Source organism: Mesoplodon bidens, assembly GCF_964165515.1.
Source record: "Mesoplodon bidens genome assembly, chromosome: 1".
Lineage (NCBI taxonomy): Eukaryota > Metazoa > Chordata > Mammalia > Artiodactyla > Ziphiidae > Mesoplodon > Mesoplodon bidens.
The window spans coordinates 118,395,308-118,416,475 of NC_138176.1; the positions used below are offsets into that span (position 1 = coordinate 118,395,308).

A 21,168-nucleotide genomic window follows, 5' to 3' on the forward strand; every position below is an offset into this window, starting at 1 on the left:
GAATTAGCTCACCTTTTAAATGAGAGTGTGAGAAGGAAAGAGTAAACATGTTAACTTTAGCGGCAAGAATGCTGCTCTAAGGATTATGAAAGACAAGTTGGCTTTTATCCCATTTGATGCCAATATATGTGTATACAAGTCATAATCCACAAGGAGTGTTTAAGGGCAAAAAGGCAGCTTCTTAGTATACAAAAGCTAATGAGCATTTGAAAAATATTTGCACTTGGAAATTAAATAAAACCTTAGTAACAGGGCTGTGTGTGAGTCTGGTGATATCTGCTCAAGAAGGGCCCTATGCTGGCGCCAGAGGAACATTGCTTGTCTAGGTGTTTTTATACTGCAGAGCTGGTTGGAAGACAGGTTACAACTGGAAAAGCCAAAGAAAAGCTTCCATTAACTTCATCTTATTTTAGGGTTCTGGCTCTTGGAACTCTTCAGCTTCCATCTAAGAATGTTGGTCTGTGTCTTCCAAAAGGAGACTATTTTTCTTGGTTGAGCTTTTCTTTTTCTTTTGATTTTATCTCCACCACTCTACAAGCTCTTTCAGCCCACCACTTTTTCCAGAAATGCTGGAAGAGGACCATCACAATTACTATTCTGACCATCAGTGCACAAGCTGAGCCGATGGCCAGAGCAAGGAAGTGGATCTCAGAGACACGTACAGTGTGCACGATGCTGAGCCAGATCTCCCCTATCAGCACATCAACATCAGATGGGTTCTTCACCCGGCAGGTTTATGTCCCACTGTCATCAAACTGCAGCTTCCAGAGGATGACGGAGACATCATACCGGCTCGGGGTTCCCATCCCAGACCACCTGGTCCTTGAAACGCCCACTCATGGGTTTGAAGGGATCCACATGGTAGTCGAAAACAAACTGCTCAGACATCCCCACCTCCAGGTCACTGTTAGTGCATCAACCATAGGGGCAAAGCTGGAGAAAGTGCACAGAAGTTAAAGAGAATTAAATTGTTCTGTTCTTGCGTTTAGAGAGTGTACCATAAAGCTCTGGGATTTTTTTTTTTTTTTTTTTTTTTTTTTTTTTTGCGGCACACGGGCCTCTCACCGTCGTGGTCTCTCCCGTTGCGGAGCACAGGCTCAGCGGCCATGGCTCACGGGCCCAGCCGCTCCGCGGCATGTGGGATCTTCCCGGACCGGGGCATGAACCCGTGTCCCCCTGCATCGGTAGGCAGACTCTCAACCACTGCGCCACCAGGGAAGCCCAAGCTCGGGGATTTTTATTCTTTTTTTTTTTTTTTTTTGCGGTACGCGGGCCTCTCACTGTTGTGGCCTCTCCCGTTGCGGAGCACAGGCTCCAGACGCGCAGGCTCAGTGGCCATGGCTCACGGGCCCAGCCTCTCCGCGGCATGTGAGATCCTCCCGGACCAGGGCACAAACCCCTGTCCCCTGCATCGGCAGGCGGACTCTCAACTACTGCGCCACCAGGGAAGCCCAGGGATTTTTATTCTTAAGAATAAAAATTCTCGGGAGTTCCCTGGCAGTCCAGTGGTTAGGACTCCATGCTTTCACTGCCGAGGGCCCGGGTTCAATCCCTGGTCTGGGAACTAAGATCCCACAAGCTGTGTGGCGCAGCCAAGGAAAAAAAAAACGAATAAAAATTCTCAGGAGTCACATGTAATTAAAGACTCTGAGAATAGAAAATTTGATTAAATCACATAGTAATCAAGTACAAAGATTACTACAAAAACAATACAGTTCCAGTCAATCCTTGCCTAAAGTATATTATCAAGCACCTGTGAGCAGCCCTAAATTGTACTGAAAACCACAGTACACTTAGGCCCTAGAGGGAAAGTCATGAGCAAACCTTGATAATGCTTCCTGTTACTCCTTCACCCTAAGACTTTGAATGTCTGTGCTCTTCACAAATGAGACTTTATAAAAGCTGCTTTTAAATTTCAGACATTGGATCACAGTAAATTCAGTGTGAAATAATCCACTGTGGGATAAAAATTCACAGGGGTGACAAATGGAGTTAAGGATGTCTCTGGTGCCTTCCTTCTGAGAAATACTACACCCACAGAGTTACAGTGGATGGCTAGCACCTCAGAAGGCTACACTTCCTTTGGTATACAAGTGAAACTGCCTCAAGGAAACGGAAGCTCTTTTTCTGAAATGATTAGTGTTGAGTACCACACCTAAGACTTAAATAACAGGTTCTAACCCTCCAGGTGGAGTGAAGAAAGGCAGTGGCTTAGAGCAGAGACAGAGCCCCAGGGCAGCCCTTTCAGAGTGGTAGCTGAAGATAGTAGGATTTCTGGTTCTCTTTTCCCTTCATCTAAAGCTGCACTGTGTGATAAGGGGGCCATTTAGCCACTTAGGCTTGTTGAACACTGGAAATGTGGCTAGTATGACTGAGGACCTGACTTTTTACTTTGTCAAGTACACAACATAACATTTACCATCTTAACCATTTCTAAGTTCAGTAGTAAGTACATTCGGTATTGTGCAACCAATCTCCATAGTTCATTTTTATCTTGAAAACCTGAAACTCTCTGCTTATTAACAACTTCCCATTTCCTGCCTCCCCCGTGTCTGGCAGCATCACCATTCTAATTTCTGGCTCTATGAATCTGACTACTTTTGATACTTCATGTAAGTGGAATCATACAATACTTTTCTTTTTGTGACTGGCTTATTTCACGTAGCATAAGGTCCTCAAATTCATGTTCCAGAATTTCCTCCCTTTGTAAAAAGGCTGAATAATGTTCCCTTGTCTGTCTACACCACATTTTGTTTATTCATTCATCTGGCAATGGACACTTGGGTTGCTTCCAACTTTTGACTATTGTAAATAATGCTGCTATGAACATTGGTGTACAAGTATCTCTAGAGACCGTGTCTTCAATTCTTTCGGTTACATATCCAGAAAACAGAACTGCTGGATCATATGGTAATTCTTTTTAAATTTTTGAGGAGTTATCATACTGTTTTCCACAGCAGCTGCACCATTTTACATTCCTATCAGCAGCACACAGAGTTCCAATTTCTCCACATCCTTGCCTTAATGTAAATTTAAAACTCATAATTCAGTTATGGAAAAACTTTTAAGTATGTTTGGACCAACATGGATATAGGAATCTGCTTTTTCAACTGTAAATTTTATGAAATCTAAACATACATTAAGTATTCCTAATAAAAATTAAACTTCCTGACTTAAAAGAATATATGGAGATGTGCTGTAAGTGGAAAACACACACCAGGCTTCAAAGAAGAAAAAAAGAACATAAACTGGCTTATTGATAATGTTATATATTGACTACATACGAGATGTTATTTTGGATATGTTGATCCAAATAATACTATTAAAATTAATATTACCTGTGCTTTTACTTTTGTAAATGTGGCTACTAGAAAAAATTTAAATTACATTTGCAGCTCACATTATATTTCTATTGGACAGCACTGCTATAGAGGTAGCTACTACCACTCATACCACATAATAAAAGGCATCAGATTCTGGAAGACAAGCTCCTTCTGCAGTCCAAATTGTTGTAAGTCAAGCAAGACCTTTTTTTCTTTTTTAAAAAAATTTATTTATTTATTTATTTATTTATTTATTTATGGCTGTGCTGGGTTTTCGTTGCTGCGCACAGGCTTTCCTTAGTTGCGGCGAGTGGGGGCTACTCTTTGTTGCTCTGCGCCGGCTTCTCATTGCAGTGGCTTCTCTTCTTGTGGTGCATGGGCTTCAGTAGTTGTGGCACACGGGCTCAGTAGTTGTGGCTTGCAGGTTCTAGAGCGCAGGCTCAGTAGTCGTGTCGCACAGGCTTAGTTGCTCCGCCCGCACCAGGGTTCCAACCTGTGTTCCCTGCATTGGTAGGCGGATTCTTAACCACTGCGCCACCAGGGAAGTCCCCAAGCAAGCCCTTTTCAACCTCTCTTCTGCCCTTGTTATCTATATGCATCTTTCTTTTACTACAGGAGGATTACCTGAATGAAAATTTCTATCCACTGTTACTGTGAAAAGCTGGGCTATTATACTTAGTCCCTCAGTGACTATCTGGGGTCCAGGCTTGAGTATCCTATTTTCTCTGTTTTGTTGGTGTATCATAGCCTGATGCCTTCCATTACAGTATCAATTAACTCCTGTGCCTGCGTCATGGCTGGGGGCTGTGTGACAACACCACACCACAGAAAGCTCAGAAGATGTGTCCATGTGTTTGCAGAGTCGAAAGAGGCATTTTAATTTCTTCTCCTTCGACTTGACAGTGCTTCCTTGACACTTCTCCTCCTGTATCTTTGTGATTCTTACCCACTTACAGCTTATTTCCACTCTGAAAGCAGTCAGGAATCTTACTTTTGTCTATGTGATGACAAGATAGTGGAGCAGGACCTAGACTAGGTGTGGTCACTTTCAGTGACTGTGGCTACAATCCCAGAGGGATTGAGGGGAGGGGAAGGGGGGGGCTATAGGGCCCCAGGAAGGAACCCTGAAATGTCAGGTAGGGAAGATCCAGAAGCTGGAATTGAGGCAGAAGAGCTGTTGTGACTAGAGCTGTTGCTCTTGACTACACCTCTTCTCATTTCTGTTGCTCATACTGGGGTCACTCTAGATACAATAACCATCACCCCAGTTCAAAGCAAAAATAAGCCTTCTCCCTAAAGGGTAAATTGGGCATAAGCTTTTTTTTTTAATGTTTTTTTAAAAATTTATTTGGCTGCATCAGGTCTTAGTTGCGGCACGTGGGCTCTTGTGGCGTGAAGGCTCCAGAGCGCACAGGCTTAGCTGCCTCACAGCTTGTGAGATCTTAGTTCCCCAACCAGGGATCAAACCTGTGTCCCCTGTATTGGAAGGCGGATTCTCTTTTTTTTTTTTTTTGCGGTACGCGGGCCTCTCACTGTTGTGGCCTCTCCCGTTGCGGAGCACAGGCTCCGGACGCGCAGGCTCAGTGGCCATGGCTCACGGACCCAGCCGCTCTGCGGCATGTGGGATCCCCCCGGACCGGGGCACGAACCCGCGTCCCCTGCATCGGCAGGCGGACTCTCAACCACTGCGCCACCAGGAAAGCCCTGGAAGGCAGATTCTTAACCACTGGACCACCAGGGAAGTCCCTGGGCATAAGCTTTTTTTAAATAAAATTTTTGTTTTGGAATAATTTTAAGCCTCCAGATAAGTTGCCAAGATAGTACAGGGAGCTCCTGTATACCCTTTACTTTTTTTCCTGTATTTAATGTCTATATAACCATGGCACATTTGTCAAGACTAAGAAATTCACATTGGTATAATACTCTTAATTAAACTATAGACTTTAGTCTGATTTTACCGTTTATGTCCTTCTACTGTTCTAGAATCCAAACCACAATCCCACATGGCATTTAGCATACAAGCCTTTCACATACCAAGACCTTGCCCCATTTTATCATTCACATTAATGTTTGTTTTGATTTCTCGTTAGAGTATAGGCTCTAAAGTTTTGTATGGTTATGTATAATTCATAAATGTAAGTTTATTCATACTGGTGATGCCCACCAAAGACTACCGAAACATAGTTATGGTCAAACAATGAAGGGTTAACTGCTATAGTGAGGGAGACCTGACACTATGGGCAACCATGCATCTCAGGAAAGGGGTGTTAAAGAGGGCGTATTATAGTGCTTGGGCTTGTGTTAGGTGGTTTGGGGGCAGGCCCAAGGAAACAGGGGTCTGCTCTGGTGCTGTCAGAAAGCGGGGCAATTCAGTGATTCGCTTAATAGTTTTTATCTGGAAAGCAAGAAAAGTGGATCATTAGTGAAGCAATAGTCACTCATGTTAGCTAGGGAAGGGATATTTGGTCATCTTTTTGTGGTTGCAGTGTCCATCTGTTTAGGCACGATTAGTCTTATTTTCTTCACCTTCCATCTCGTCAGAGACCTCATCTGACATCAAAATTCCATGACATCGTTTATGTATATCAGGGCATTCAGGCCAGCTACCAACGGTGGCTCTAGGGGCTCCTAAACTTCTTAGAGCTGAACCTGATCATAATTAAGATGGAAAACAAAAGGAGATTGCTTAGCAGCTTTTGCTACAGGATATGACAACTGTTGGTCCCTGACACTGCTAATTCGACACTGTTCTTGTGCTTAACAAATAACTCGTCGCCAAGGGCTGGAAGGTTCGATCTGTTTTTTTCAGAGCAGAAACACGGCTGGTTTGGATGTAGCAGGAACTCAAATGACACTGAACTGGCGTGCGTATTTCTTCCAGAAGTGAAGGTCTTAGTGGTGACATCCTCTGCCCCAGCACTTTGTCTCTGAGGACCAGGCCTGAACCGAAAGCCCTGCGGACCTGAAGCAGGGGTCACCAACCCCCTGGGGCCGCTACCAGTCCCTAGCCTGTTAGGAACCCGGCCACACAGCAGGAGGTGAGCGGCAGGCAACGAAACTTCATCTGCTGCTCCCCATCGCTCACATTACCGCCTGAACCATCGCTGGAATTACTGCCTGAACCATCCCCCCCCCACCACTCGCATTACCGCCTGAAACTCCACCCCCCCAAAATTGTCTTAAACAGTCCCTGGTGCCAAAAAGGTTGGGGACCACTGGTCTGAAGGAACAACCCGAGGGAGCCAGGCGAGGTCCCGTGACCCTGCGGAGCAGCGACCCAAGACCTGACAGCACAGCCTGCGGCCGCTCCTCAAGTTCTGCCTCTGGAGCCGCCATTATCGGTCTCCGCTGTTCCCGGTTCCCTCCTTCCTTCTCAGCAGGAAATGACTCTCATTTCCTTCTACCACGCTGGTCTTCAATCCACGCATCCTTTGGGCTCACTGTTTGGGGGACTCTCCCAGTCAGTATCTTTAGAAGCTCAGGCGTGCCTCACAAGCCCTCCCCTCCCCACGAGCAGGGATCACATAGGTCCCGCTCCTCCCTTCCCAGCAGCGCCCGGCTCTGCAAGCCCCGGCCCCGCCCTGCGCCTGGCCGACCAATCCCCGGCTCCGCTCCGGACGCGTCACAATGGCGCCCTCGTGGCCCCGTCCCCAGACGCCCTCCTTGGAGACCCCGTCCCGGCGCGGTCTTTGCGTCCTTCCGGCTCGTTTTCGGAAGTAGGATTGCGCCGCGTCTTCCTGGAGAAGAAGGTGGGGTTTGGCGAGAACCCGGAAGCGGGGCGGGGGCGCGGGTTCCTGGGGCTGTAGTTCCCTGATGCTTGGGCACAGGACCGACAGGGGGCAGAACACGCCGAGAGCCGAAGGGCTTCCGGAGGCGATGCATGCGCAAGACGTGCGGGAGTTGTAGACTCCGGCCCGCCGAGACTTACGCCCCTCGTAAGCCTCGCCCAGGGGTTTCCATGGTGATGGTAAACCGGCCTCAACTGCGACTGCAGAGTTCCCCGCGTTTCACCCTCCTCTAGGTTCTCAGAGGGATAGGGACGACCGAGGTGCTGGATGTGAAGAGCGGGAGCATGGAGACTCGGAACCCTAAGTGAAGGGTGGGACGGGGGCGGGACAGAAGGGGACGAGTTTGGGGAAAATCCCTTTTTTAGGGCATGGATGTCGGAGAGTCCTGGACGGGTCCGCATTTTAGGACCTGGGGGTATGAGAGGTCTGCGCCAACATGTAGGGACGCTTTTAAGGGTGTAGACGTGGTTGGAAGAAAGCTCTTTTTACTTTAGTTTGTTTTATTTCTTAAGGCAGTACATTCACATATTTAAAGACTCACAAACTTGCTTACTCAGAAAGTTTTCTTCTACCCATTTCCTGTTCCCTGAGGAAATATTTTCAAACCTTTGAATTTTTCTTCTCCAGAAGTTTTATTTCTTCCTTTTGTATCTGCATCTCTTCTCTGTATTTTTCCTTCATCAGCTTCACTAAATTTGAATACTTCAATCTGAAATATTTCCTGATTGATATCCTTTGCCTCCTGGTCACACTTTGCTGCAGCATGTGTGTAGTCAGCCATTTGCTCTTCTTTTTCTAGTCATACCCTTGACTACATTTTGCACTGGTTCCTTTTTGACATCTCGTTTTGGAATGAGCCTGAATTCAGCAGGTTGTGGGAGTGGGTCCAGGGCTTTGTCTCACGCTCTCATATTTTTCTTTATTATAAAGATTTGATTGTAGTTATATTTTCCCACTTTAAAAATATGACATATACGAGATATATTGTAAAACATATCTCGAAGGTGTAAAGAATACTACTCAATCCGAGATCTGTGTATCCACCACTAATCTTAAGAAGTAGTACTCTATCCGGTCCCCTTTCCCATTATATCTGAACACTGCTCTTAGTGGTCATAAAAGGAGGAATAGTAGGAATGAAGCTGTCCTCACAGTGCTTGTAGTCTGCTACAACTAGCATGTGGGCTAGTTTCAAACAAGGTGTAATTCTCTTAGAACTTGTTTCCTCCTCCCCTGTAAAATGGCATAATCTTAGGCTTAAAGGGAGGCTGTATGTGAAGCTTGGGCAGTTGGTACAGTGATTGCTGACTGGTATTTCTGTATTTGGGAGGGATTTATCAATGGCTTTCTTGACGCTTGATTGAGAGTGTTCCTTTTTCCTAAGATCTGCTACCAGTAAAGCTGCATTCATCTGTGACTGTGGATCTACAGAGTTGCGAGGGAAACTTTATGGGAAGACAAGCTAAGAGTTAATAGCTTCTTTTATGTGGAAACCTTGACCTTTGTGGGTTTTTGTTGTTGTTGTTGTTGTTGTTGTTGTTAATGTTGGTACCTGGCATATAAGTGAACCAATAAAAGACTCCTGGCTGTAAAAAAGAAAGAAAGAAATAGAACTCCACCTTTTTTCTTATGACCCTTTGTGTGATCCCGATCATCACAGCTCCCCTCATCACTGTCTTGAATTTTATGTTTGTCAATTACTTGCTTTTCTTTATAATTTGACTAAAATTGTATCCCACAGAAAAATGTATTGAAAAGTTTTGCATGTCTTTGGATTCTGTGTATGTTGTTTCCATACTTTATGTTTTCTTCTGTGCCTTTCTTTAGTTAAGACCTTGTCTTAACCTTGTCTTTACTTAAAACCTTGTCTTAACCTTGTCTGTTGTCTTCACAAGAGTATTCCAAGACCAAGCGTAAAGCTATAGTAATTTTTGCTGTTTTATTTATTTATTTATATAAATAAATAAATAAATAAATTTATTTATTTTCGGCCATGTTGGGTCTTCGTTGCTGCGCGCGGGCTTTCTCTAGTTGCGGCGAGCAGGGGCTACTCTTCGTTGCAGTGCACAGGCTTCCTGGACTAGGGCTCGAACCCATGTCCCCTACATTGGCAGGTGGATGCTTAACCACTGCGCCACCAGGGAAGTCCCAATTTTTGCTGTTTTATAGTATTCCATTTAGTAAATGGTCAACAACTTATTTCTCCAGTATTCTGTTAAGGGACTTATATGTAGGTTGTTTCCAGTTTTTGGTATTATAAACAGTGGTGCTTCGAATGAGCACATATCTTCTGGGGCACATGTGCCAGACTTACTTTTGGGTCTATACATGTAATGCAATGTCATGTCATTACATGAGGGATATTGCTCTACTGTTCATTTTTTATGTTTTTGGGTTTGGTATAAGGGTGTACCTGACCTCATTAAATGAGTTGGGGCAGTGTTTCCTCCTCTTCCACTTTCTGAAAGTTATTGTTTAAAGTTGGTTTTAATTCTTCTCTAAATATTTGGCATATCTTTTCAGCAAAACCATCTGGTCTAGAGATTTTGGGGAGAGTTTTTAAATTACAAATTCAATTTTTAATTTATTATTTATTTATTTTAAAAAATCTAAGTACAGTCACTATTATATGTTTACAGCTCTTTTTTTTTTTTTTTTTTTTTTTTGCAGTACGCGGGCCTCTCACTGTTGTGGCCTCTCCCATTGCAGAGCACAGGCTCCGGACGTGCAGGCTCAGCAGCCATGGCTCACGGGCCTAGCCGCTCTGCGGCATGTGGGATCTTCCCAGACCGGGGCACGAACCCGTGTCCCCTGCATCAGCAGGCGGACTCTGAACCACTGCGCCACCAGGGAAGCCCTACAGCTCTTTTTAAAATGAATTTATTTATTTGTTTTCGGCTGTGCTGGGTCTTTGTTGCTGCACGTGGGCTTTCTCTAGTTGCGGCGAGTGGGGGCTACTCTTCGTTGTGGTGGGTGGGCTTCTCATTGCGGTGGCTTCTTTTGTTGTGGAGCATGGGCTCTAAGCACGCAGGCTTCAGTAGTTGTGGCACACAGGCTTCAGTAGTTGTGGCGCACGGGCTTAGTTGCTCTGTGGCATGTGGGATCTTCCTGGACCAGGGCTTGAACCCATGTCCCCTGCATTGGCAGGCAGATTCTTAACCACTGCACCACCAGGGAAGTCTGCAAATTCAATTACTTAATAGTTATAGAGCTGTTCGAATTACCTATTTCATATTGGGGGAGCTGTGGTAGTAGCTTTTTGAGGAATTGATACATTTCATCTAAGTTGCCAAATTTATGTGAGTAGAGTTCTTTATAGTGTTCCCATATTACCCTTTGAGGTTGTTTTGCCAAAATTGGAATATTTTCAGTCATTATTTGTTCGGATACTTTCCAGGCCCACACTCTTTTTTTTTCCCTCCTGGTATCCCATGATGTGAACGTTAACTCTTTTGTTATAGTCCCACAGGTTCTGGAGGCGTTGTTCACTTTTGATGCTCTATTTTCTCTCTCATTCAGATTGGATAATTTCTATTGTTCTTTATTCAAGTTCTCTGACATTCCCCCCTCTGTTGCCTCCATTCTGCTTTTGAGCCCATCTAGTGAGTTTTTAATTTTGGTAATTACATTTTTCAGTTCTAGAATTTTTACTTGGTTCTTTAAATCTTCTCTTTCTTTGATGAGTTGTACCTTTTCACTTGTTTCAAACATGTTCATAATTGCTCATTGAAGCATTTTTGTGATGGCTGCTTTAAATTCCTTGTCAGATATTCCAAATATTGGTGTTCATGTCTTCTGGTTTCCTTTTTTTTTTTTTTTTTTGGCCATGCCACGTGGCTTGTGGTATCTAGTTCCCTGATCAGGGATCAAACCCGGGCCCCTTGCATTGGGAGTGTGGAGTCTTATCCACTGCACCACCAGGGAAGTCCCTGATGATTTTTTTTGATGCTGGACACTTCCAGCATTTTCATGAGACTCTGGCTCTTACCCAAATCTGCTCTTTTTTGCAGGTTTTCTCTGACACCACACTGGCAAAGGAAAGGGAGATGCTACCTCATTACTGCCAGGTAGGGTGGAAGTTCAGGTTCTCCATTCGGCTTCTGTTGACTGTCTGGGGATGGGCAATGGGAGAGGTGCCTCATTCTAGGGGCCTGGGGCGGCTGTCAGGTTCTCTACTGGACCTTCAATGACAGCAGCTTGGCTGGGAGGGTGAGATGTGTGTGTTGCAGCCTGGTGAGGGGAAGTCTAGGCTTCTTGTTGGGCCTTGGCTGACGTGGGTGAGGGTGGCATCACACTTTTTTTCTGTGGAGCTTGGCTGGAGTAGGGTGGTTATTGTCTAAAAGTTTTGTCTTACAAGGCTGCCCCTTTCCTCATCCTTTGGCTCAGAAGAGCAGGCTTCTCTTAGCACCCATTGACGTTTTCAGACTGCTGGCTTCTCAGTGTAGAATATATGAGGCAAAAAGAAAACCCAGGAGCCCAATGTCATGTCATTTCTTGGGCCCCAAGATCCCTTCTTGGTCTGCTGTTTTCTCTCCACCTTGTTATGTTTATTTATATAATATTCAGGATGTTTAGCTGTATTTAATGGGAGGAATATGAAGCGCACCTTCTTTATCTTGTCCTGAACTGGAAGCTTTGCCTTCAGTTTTGAAAGGTATTTTTGCTCTCTCTGAAATTAGAGTCTGACAGTTTTTTCTTTCAGGACTTTAAAGATGTCATTCCACAGTCTTCTCTGTTGTACTGTTTCCGGTGAAAAATCTTAAGTCATCCTTATATATGTTCTTTATTTAACATGTCTGTTTTTCTGGCTAAGATTTTTTTAAAATCACTTTTTGTTGTTGTTGTTGTTGTTTTTGCGGTACACGGGCCTCTCACTGTTGTGGCCTCTCCCGTTGCGGAGCACAGGCTCCGGACGCGCAGGCTCAGCGGCCGTGGCTCACAGGCCCAGCTGCTCCGCGGCATGTGGGATCTTCCCAGACCAGGGCACGAACCCGTGTCCCCTGCATCGGCAGGCAAACCCTCAACCACTGCGCCACCAGGGAAGCCCAAATCACTTGTTTTGAGCAATTTGATTCTGATGTTATTTGGTGTAGTTTTTTTTGTTTCTTTAGATTAGGGTTCATTGAGCTTCTTGGAACTGTAGGTTTATAGGTTTTTTTAAGTGTGGAAAGTTTTAGGCCATTGTTTTGTTACTGAACAGAGTTCGTGTGCCTGACACAGAGTGAGGCCAAACAAATCAAAATGTTGGAGTTTGGAGCAGGGAAAGGTTTATTGCAGAACCAAGCAAGGAGAACGGGTGGCTAATGCTCAAAAGCCCTGAAGTTCCCCATCGTTTTAGGGGAGACGTTTTTATAGGCAAAATTTGGGTGAGGGCTGCAGGGTGTGTGACTTTCTTCTGATTGGTTGGTGGTGAGGTAGCATAGCTGAAATTCAGTGTTTGTGTGCTGGTACCGAACTGAATCTTGGAGACAGAGTTTTGGGCAAAGTACAGAAGTATAGCTTTATTGCTTTGCCAGGCAAAGGGGGCCACAGCAGGCTAATGCCCTCAAAACTGTGTGTCCAACCCACAGGTGGTAGTGAGGAGTTTTATAGTAATGGTTCACAGAGGAGGGCATGATCAGCTTGTGGACGTTCTTCTCATTGGTTGGTGGTGAGGTAATTGGGAGTCAGCATCATCAAACTTCTGGTTCCAACCGGTCTGGGGTCTACGTGCTTGTGGGCAGCATACCTTTAACTTCTTCCACCTGGTGGGGGTTTTGGTATCTGCAAAACAGCTCAAAGATATTGTTACATGTATCCCTTGATGGGGAACCAGGACCCTGCCCCAGGGCTGCACTGTTGTTTCTTGACTGCTCCTCCCTTGTCTGAATCCCCTCCCTTCCCTGATGAGCAGTTGTTTGAACCTGCCCTTTGGAACTCAGGGAAAGTCATGGAGGCTGAATGAAGCCTATTTCCTACAAATAAGAAATGGGGGACACAGAAAGACTTTTGTGCTTGGGAGCCCCACAGAGTCCTGCTCAGTTACAAAACCAAGATCAGATTCCAGAACCAAGAGATTAGAGTAAAGAACATCATCCACCTGGAATCTGAAGTTCATCCCCTGCCCCTGCAGCTGCACCATGTGGCTTGTGGTACCTTAGTTTCCCAATCGGGGATTGAATCCATGCCCCCTGCAGTGGAAGCAAGGAGTCCTAACCACTCGACCGCCAGGGAATTCCCCCAGAACCCGTCTTCAGCAAATTAAAATAAGAATCATCTGCAAAACACGTAAAATACAAATTCCTGGGTGTCTCAGTAGGTCAGCAAGAAGCTCAAATGATTCTGCTGCAAATGAAATATTGATTGTAATTTGAGAAATACCAATGAGACTATCAAAAAGACCAATTTAATGAAGAATCAGCAGGCTCCTAGGAGATACATTCTCTCGTTTTAGGACAGATTTTTTTTTATTTGGTATGGACCATTTTTAAAGTCTTTATTGAATTTGTTACAATATTGCTTCTGTTTTTTGTTCTGTTTTTTTTGGCCCCAAGGCATATGGGATCCTAGCTCCCTGACCAGGGATTGAACCCGCACTCCCTGTGTTGGAAGCCGAAGTCTTCTACTGGACAGCCAGGGAAGTCCCTAGGACAGATCTTAATATATGAATGGAGATTGGGGTTATCTGCCAGGAGTAGAGCCGTACCAGATAGATCTTTAGTTAGTCCTGTGTAAAAAAGTGGTTGTTGATCTGGTATAGTTGAGAGGGAAGGCTAGCAATTTCCCCCTTAGGACATTTGGCTTTTGTAGACATTTTGATTGTCATGGCTACAGGCAGTACTATTGGTATTCAGTGGATAGAGCACAAGGTTGCTGCTAAACATACATTGTGCAGGACAGTCCCTCAAACAAAAAAATTATCTGGTCCCAAGTGTCAATTTTGCTGCTGTTGAGAAAGCCTACTCTAAATCCTGTGTTACCTGAAAACTGGGTTCTCCTCTTGGTGGGTGTTGAGCCAAAAGACACAACCAAGCCAAAGATCGGGAGAAGGAAGGATTTATTACTTGCAGCAAGTAAGGAGAACACCGGGGATCTTTCCCAAAGCAGTGTCCCCCTAAACAGCAAAACTGGGAAAGTTTTAAGCTAAGGGTACATGCATATCCTTGAAGGGGCTTGAACAGGTGAATTCAGCATAGAATTGGGGCACAGGGTGAGAAAGTCCAAACTTTAGTTGATTGAAGTTGTGAAGGTCAGAAAAGGTCAACATCATCATCCCTTAGGTTCCAGTTGATCTGGTGGTTGAGCTCTCAAGCGGGGTTTAAATTCAACAAAGCAGTTCAAGAAAGTGCCTCAGGCTAATCTTTGTCATTGAAACAGAACTGGGAGTCTTTGCAACTGATTTACTATCTTTGCTATTGTTATCTCTCTTGCCTGATAACAGGTTGTTCTTTTGTTCCCTTAAGTCATTATTACTGAGACCTGTTCAAGGGCAAGCATTGTGGCCAGGCTTAGATTCCAAAATGGCTTAGGCCAAAAATGGCTTGTCTTATGACAAGAAAGCCATGCCTAGTTCTTTTTCTCCCAGGATCCCCTACCCAATCTTCTTACACCTGGACTAACAAAAGATCTTGGAATAAAGAGAAGAGTAATTGCTGGCAAGATTTAAGAGACATGGCTAAAGTAGTTCTAACTCATTTTCTTTGGGAGTTGCTACCATTAGCAATACCCACACCACCACCAAAAGAAATACTAAGCTTTGTGGCAAGAGAAGAATTAAGGGAAGAGTATACAGTGGCCCAGGAAAGCCCCAGGAGCTCCCCTTACATCCGTTCTGTGAAGACTGATCCATGTTGATGACTATTTGCATGGTCTTGGAGGTCCTTGTAGAAGGCGACCAGCAAGGAGAGCTTGTATTTGTAAAGCACGTAGGTTTATGAAGCACTTATACATTCCTTAGCTTCTTTTCCTTGGGAGGTAACCAGAGTATATCAGTTTCTTGTGGCTGCTGTAACAAATTACCACACTTGACAATTGAAAACGATAGAAATTTATTCTCTAATAGCACTGGGGGCTAGAAGTCTGAAATCAAGGGTTTGGTGGGGCTTCAATCCCTCTGAAATCTTTAGGGGAGAATCTGTTCCTTGCTTCTTCCAGCTTCTGGTGGCTGTCAGCATGTTTTGGCATGTAGTAGCTGTATCTCTCTCTGCTCTGTCTTCTTATCACCTTTTCTTATGTGTATGTTTCAAAACTCCCTCTACCTTTCTCTCACCGGCAAACATGTGATTGCATTTATGGTCTACTCAGATAATTCAGGATAAGGTTCTCCTCTCCAGATCCTTAACTTAATCAAATCTTTTGCCATGTAAGGTAATATTCATGGGCCCCAGGGATTAGGATGTGAACTTTTCCTTCAGAAGAGTACAATTCAGTCCACTACACAGGGCAACAGTGACCCGCATTTTACATTATTTTACTAGGTCACGTGGCTAATTAATTGTGGAATTTGGCTTTAAGCCCAAATCTTAGTCCCATCTTTTATGACTATACTGTAAATCATAACAAGAAACAAGAGTGAGAAAAATAATAGCTAAGGCACAAAAGGAGAACAGAGTAGAAATAGAGAAGTAGAAAATAAAATTAAATTGCAGACTTGAGATTTTGGACAGTAAGACAAAAGAAATAGTGCTGTGAAAAAAGGCCAGTAGATGAGCCCAGGGGCAGTTGCCATTAATGAATAATTACTGCCCTCTGGGGGTTTTCTTTGTCACCACATCTGTGGGTTAATGTTTCAGGCCGGTAACTATCTACGGTGGAGATAATACTACCATTTACTTAGAACAGTTGGCTCAATGCCTTGCAAATAATAGCATTTCATCATTGGAAGGCACCATAGGTACCAGCCATGGTTATCAGTTAACATTTTTGTGGTTAAGTTCTATAAGGACTATTGGTTTGATATTTTTATAAACCTCGAAAATAGTTATTTGCCAGATGACTAATACTTTCAAGCAGTAAACTGTGTAGCTCTCATTTTTTCTACTCCTTGTCTACCGAGAGAGAACTATTTTCAGACTAGCTGTTCTCAACTTTGGGTGCACTTTAGAATCACCTGGGGAACTTTAAAAACCATGATGTTCCTGCCCACCCTAGATCAATGAAAGAGCAACCTTTAGGAACAGGACTGAGAGAAGGGGTACTCAAATTTTTTACTACTATTTTTTAATTTTCACATTCACATTTTAAAATTGATACCTAAAATTTTATAAGTTTAAAGAGTTGTAAAGTATTAAATTTCTGGCATATTGTAAGTATTGACTTCAAAAGATAAAAGTCACATTACTTCTTTAAATGTAAATAATAGGTTGTAATTACCATAGTGCAACATGTAATAAACTTCTTACCACTGGGAAATTTCCCATCATTCTTTTCCATTCCACTCCCTCCATAGAATTTTATCCTACTAATATAACATTTTCATGCTTTAGTGTCTTTTATGACCCTCTCATAATTCTCTAGAACAAAAATATGTATATAAATTTGGATTGAACTTTTAAGATTTCCTGTGTCCACAGGCTTTAAGTACTTAACGTTTCTGGATTGTGGGATCATTATAATACCTACTAAAACATAATTAATAAAAGCAGCATAATATATTACAGTTTAAAAAAAATTTTTATTGGAGTATAGTTGATTTACAATGTTGTGTTAGTTTCAGGTGTACAGCAAAGTGAATCAGTTATACATGTACATATATCCACTCTTTTTTTAGATTCTTTTCCTATATAGGCCATTACAGAGTACTGAGTAGAGGTCCCTGTGCTATACGGTGCCATAAACTAGGCAGCCAATTGTTTTGTGCTCATAAATCCAGCTTTCCATCTGTGAATAACTCTGGGTGACCAGCAATTACCTCTGTTGGATTTCCATTTTAATTATTAGAAAATGATATAGATAGCCTCAAGCTCAAAAGGACCAAAATATGAATATTTGTGGAAGGGCTTGTTTCTGTGAACAAATTTGTCAGAGAACAATAGCCAAATTTTAGGGCTCTTTTCAGCTTGAGCTTGAGGGTAAATGGGTTGGCTGTGTTCCCTCTCATAGATCCTCATCGATTCAGCACAGTGAGAAGACTTTAGTTCATCCCAGATGCTGGTTCTCTGGTTACTATAGCACAGTTTCTCAGAGACTGGACCAAGGATCTGCTGCATCAGAATCACCTTTTGTGCTTGTTAAAAAAAAAGTGCTAGTGGGCCAAAGACCTTAACAGATACCACACCAAAGAAGATACACACATGGTAAATAAGCCCGTGAAAAGATGCTCCTCATTATACGTCTTCAGGGAGATGCAAAATAAAACAATGAGATATCACTATGTAACTACTAGAATCTGAAAAGGCTACATACTGTATGATTCCAACTACATGACATTCTGGAAAAGGGAAAACTATGGAGACAGTTAAAAGATCAGTTTCCAGGGCTTCCCTGGTGGCGCAGTGGTTGAGAGTCCGCCTGCCGATGCAGAGGACACGGGTTCGTGCCCTGGTCCGGGAAGATCCCACATGCCACGGAGCGGCTGGGCCCGCTGAGCCTGCGCGTCCGGAGCCTGTGCTCCGCAACAGGAGAGGCCACAACAGTGAGAGGCCCGCGTACCGCAAAAAAAAAAAAAAAAAAAAAGATCAGTTTCCAGGGGTTAGGAGGGATAAAAAGGTAGAGCATAGAGGATTGTTGGGGCAGTGAAACAGCTCTGTATGATACTATAATGGTGGATACACATTATTATACATTTGTTCAAACCTATAGAATGTGCAACACCAAGACTGAACTGTAATGTAAACTATAGACTTTGGGTGATAATGACTGATGTGTCAATGTTTGTTTATCAGTTATAACAAAAATACCACTCTGGCAGGGAATGTTAATAATGGGGGAGGCTGTGCATGAGTTGGAGAAGGAAGTATATGGAAAACCGCCATACCTTCCTCTCAATTCTTCTGTGAACCTAAAACTGCTCTAAATAGAAAGTCTATTTATTATTTATTTATTTGGCTGCGTTGGGTCTTGGTTGTTGCGTGCGGGCTTTCTCTAGTTGTGGCGAGCGGGGGCTCCTCTTGGTTGCGGTGCACGGGCTTCTCATTGCGGTGGCTTCTCTTGTTGCGGAGCGCAGGCTATTGGTGCGCGGGCTTCAGTAGTTGTGGCTTGTGGGCCCTAGAGCACAGACTCAGTAGTTGTGACGCAAGGGCTTAGCTGCTCCGCGGCATGTGGGATCTTCCTGGATCAGGGATCGAACCCTCGTCCCCTGCATTGACAGACAGATTCTTAACCACTGCGCCACCAGGGAAGCCTAGAAAGTCTATTTAAAAGACAAAAATCCCTACCAATTCCAGGGTCCAACCCCAGACCTACTGAGTCACAGTCTCTAAGGATAAATCCCTTGGGACTTCCCTGGTGGTCCAGTGGTAAAACTCCGTGCTTCCATTGCAGGGGGCATGGGTTTGATCCCTGATCAGGGAACTAAGATCCCGCATGCCACACGGTGGTGCAGCCAAAAAAAAAAAAAAAGGATAGATCCCTTAAATTTTCATTGTCAGCAAGTACCTCAGATGATTCCTATGCCCACTAAAATTTAAAATCTACTTCACTAGAGCACATAGACATGCTTCTTCCTCAGATGAGGCTGCCCAGTTCAGGAATAACTCAGTACCCAGCTGGGTGAGGTGAAGGCATCAGAGGCTGACAACAAATACTTCCTTCCAGCAAATACTCTTCCCCCCTCTTCCTTGCTTTATTAACCTCAAATGGTCGTGTAATACACATATTGTTCTGCAGCTTTATTTTATTTTATTTTATTTGCTATTGTTTTGCATTTAGCAATGTATTGGGACATAGAGAACTTTTTTTTTTTTAAACTGCCCTGTATTCCACTGTATGGCTGCACCAAAACTTTTATTTATTTATTTATTTTAAAAATATTTATTTTCTTGATTTTTTTAGCTGTGTCAGGTCTTCGTTGCGGCGCTCTGGCTTCTCTCCAGTTGTGGTGTGCAGGTTTTCTTTCTCTAGTTTGGTGCACAGGCTCCAGGGCACATGGGCTCTGTAGTTTGCGGCATGCAGGCTCTCTTGTTGAGGCCCGCGAGCTCAGTAGTTGTGGCGCATGGGCTTAGCTGACCCACAGCATGTGGGAACCTAGTTCCCCGACCAGTGATCAAACCCGTGTCCCCTGCATTGGCAGTCGGATTCTTTACCACTGGACTACCAGGGAAGTCCCCCATAACTTTTAAAATATGTTCCCTAATGATGGTTCCTAAATATTTGCCATTACAAAAAATGCTGCCATAAATAATCTTGTACATGCATGTATGTACATATCATTTTGCACCTCTTTGAATATATCTGGAGGATAAATTCCTCCAAGTGGAATATGCTGGGTTAGAGGTATATGCATTTGCAGTTTCCATCTGTGGTGCCAAGTTACCCTCCATAGACGTAGTACCAATTACATACCCACCAGGAATATGTGTGTCCTACATTATTTTTTAATGGCTGCGTATTATTCTATTGTAGGGATTACCATAATTTGTTTAATCTGTCTGCTGTCTGTGAACATTGAAATTGTTTCTCTATCCCACATTTCTTTAGCTCTCAGAGGCACACTATTTGTCTGTCCTATGACTAAACTACCCAGCATGAGGGATTTGACAATCTTGGGAGGATCCTTGTGGTTGACTTATTATTGTTGCGATTATCGTAACAACAGCACTACAAACGTCTAAGTGTGACTCCACCTATGATCTCACTTCTGTGGCTAGACCTCACCTCTAGCCCCTGGGAATTTCTTCTGTGAACCCAGCAGGATGACATCCCTTAAGTCAAATTCCAAAGCTTTGAAGCAGATCAGCAGATCAGGGCCCCCTAATGACTGATTACACACAGCTCTGACCCTACACAGCTTCAAGCTTGTTGTTTTCTGCAGCCTTTCATCCCTGCATCCTGAAGATGAGTCCATTTCTTCCCCAGTGGGAAAGCAAACAGTGGAGTGGGAAGAGTGGTGATGCACGTCCCCCAGGCTATGCAAAGGGGGAACACTCTGACCTCTGCAGTGACTTGTTTGCAAATGCCTTTCCCTTCATGCCAGAGGACCCAAGAGAGAAGTGGGAGTGGGGACAGCTCTGGCACCTGGAAACTGAAGGTTTATCTGCGTGAAGCAATATACGAAGTGGTTTCTGCTCAACATCTCCAGCTTGTTGTATTTTAGTACTGCTCTAGCCTCAAACTTGGATAGTTTCGTATTGTTTGTGAAAGAGTTCTAAAATATTTAGAGGTTCTCAGAGATGGTGGTCTTGGGGTGGAGACACTTCTCCGAAAAGAGTGCTACAATTCCAGCCATGATGGCCTTTTCTCGTTAATCTCCTTGTTTTCTCTATCCTGTATATGGTTAGAAGTCAGAGTGGGATTGAAATGCTACTAGAAATTATTTTGGCCAGAGACACATGAATATTTAATCCTACCAAAGAATAACCAAGAAAGGCATATAGTCAAGGAAGGTTAGCAAAGGAAAGCAGAGTAACACTTAATTGGTAAATGTGCTTTTGGCCCCTAATCCCAATATAGACAACTCACATGAAGTTGTCTATAAAGAGGAGGCCTATTCCCACCCAACTTCACCATCCAAAGATCCCAAACCGTAGTACCGGTGTACCATGAAATGGCCATGAGGAAATAAGAAGGAAGAGAAGGATATGACTACAACTTACTTCCTGTGAGCATGGACCCTGGACCTTATCACTTTAGCAGCTTGGAAAGAAGACAAAATAGGGCTTCCCTGGTGGCACAGTGGTTGAGAGTCCGCTTGCCGATGCAGGGGACACGGATTCGTGCCCCGGTCCGGGAAGATCCCACATGCCTCAGAGCGGCTGGGCCTGTGAGCCATGGCCGCTGAGCCTGCGCATCTGGAGCCTGTGCTCCACAACGGGAGAGGCCACAACAGTGAGAGGCCTGTGTACCGCAAAGAAGACAAAATAGCCACACTTCTATGGATGCACTACTGGGAAAAAGCATGTCCTAAGCAGGGAGAAGGTAAG

The 21,168-nt window shown here is 44.0% G+C and overlaps 1 pseudogene across 1 annotated transcript; it reads right to left on the bottom strand.

Annotated features, from left to right (window-relative positions):
• Positions 1 to 445: 445 nt before the first annotated feature.
• Positions 446 to 7,205, bottom strand: LOC308627198 (myelin protein zero-like protein 2; annotated as a pseudogene). The gene is made up of 3 exons: positions 7,158 to 7,205; positions 6,920 to 7,060; positions 446 to 941 (listed from the first exon to the last, which is right to left on the bottom strand). The product of its transcript is annotated as a myelin protein zero-like protein 2 (transcript).
• Positions 7,206 to 21,168: the final 13,963 nt, after the last annotated feature.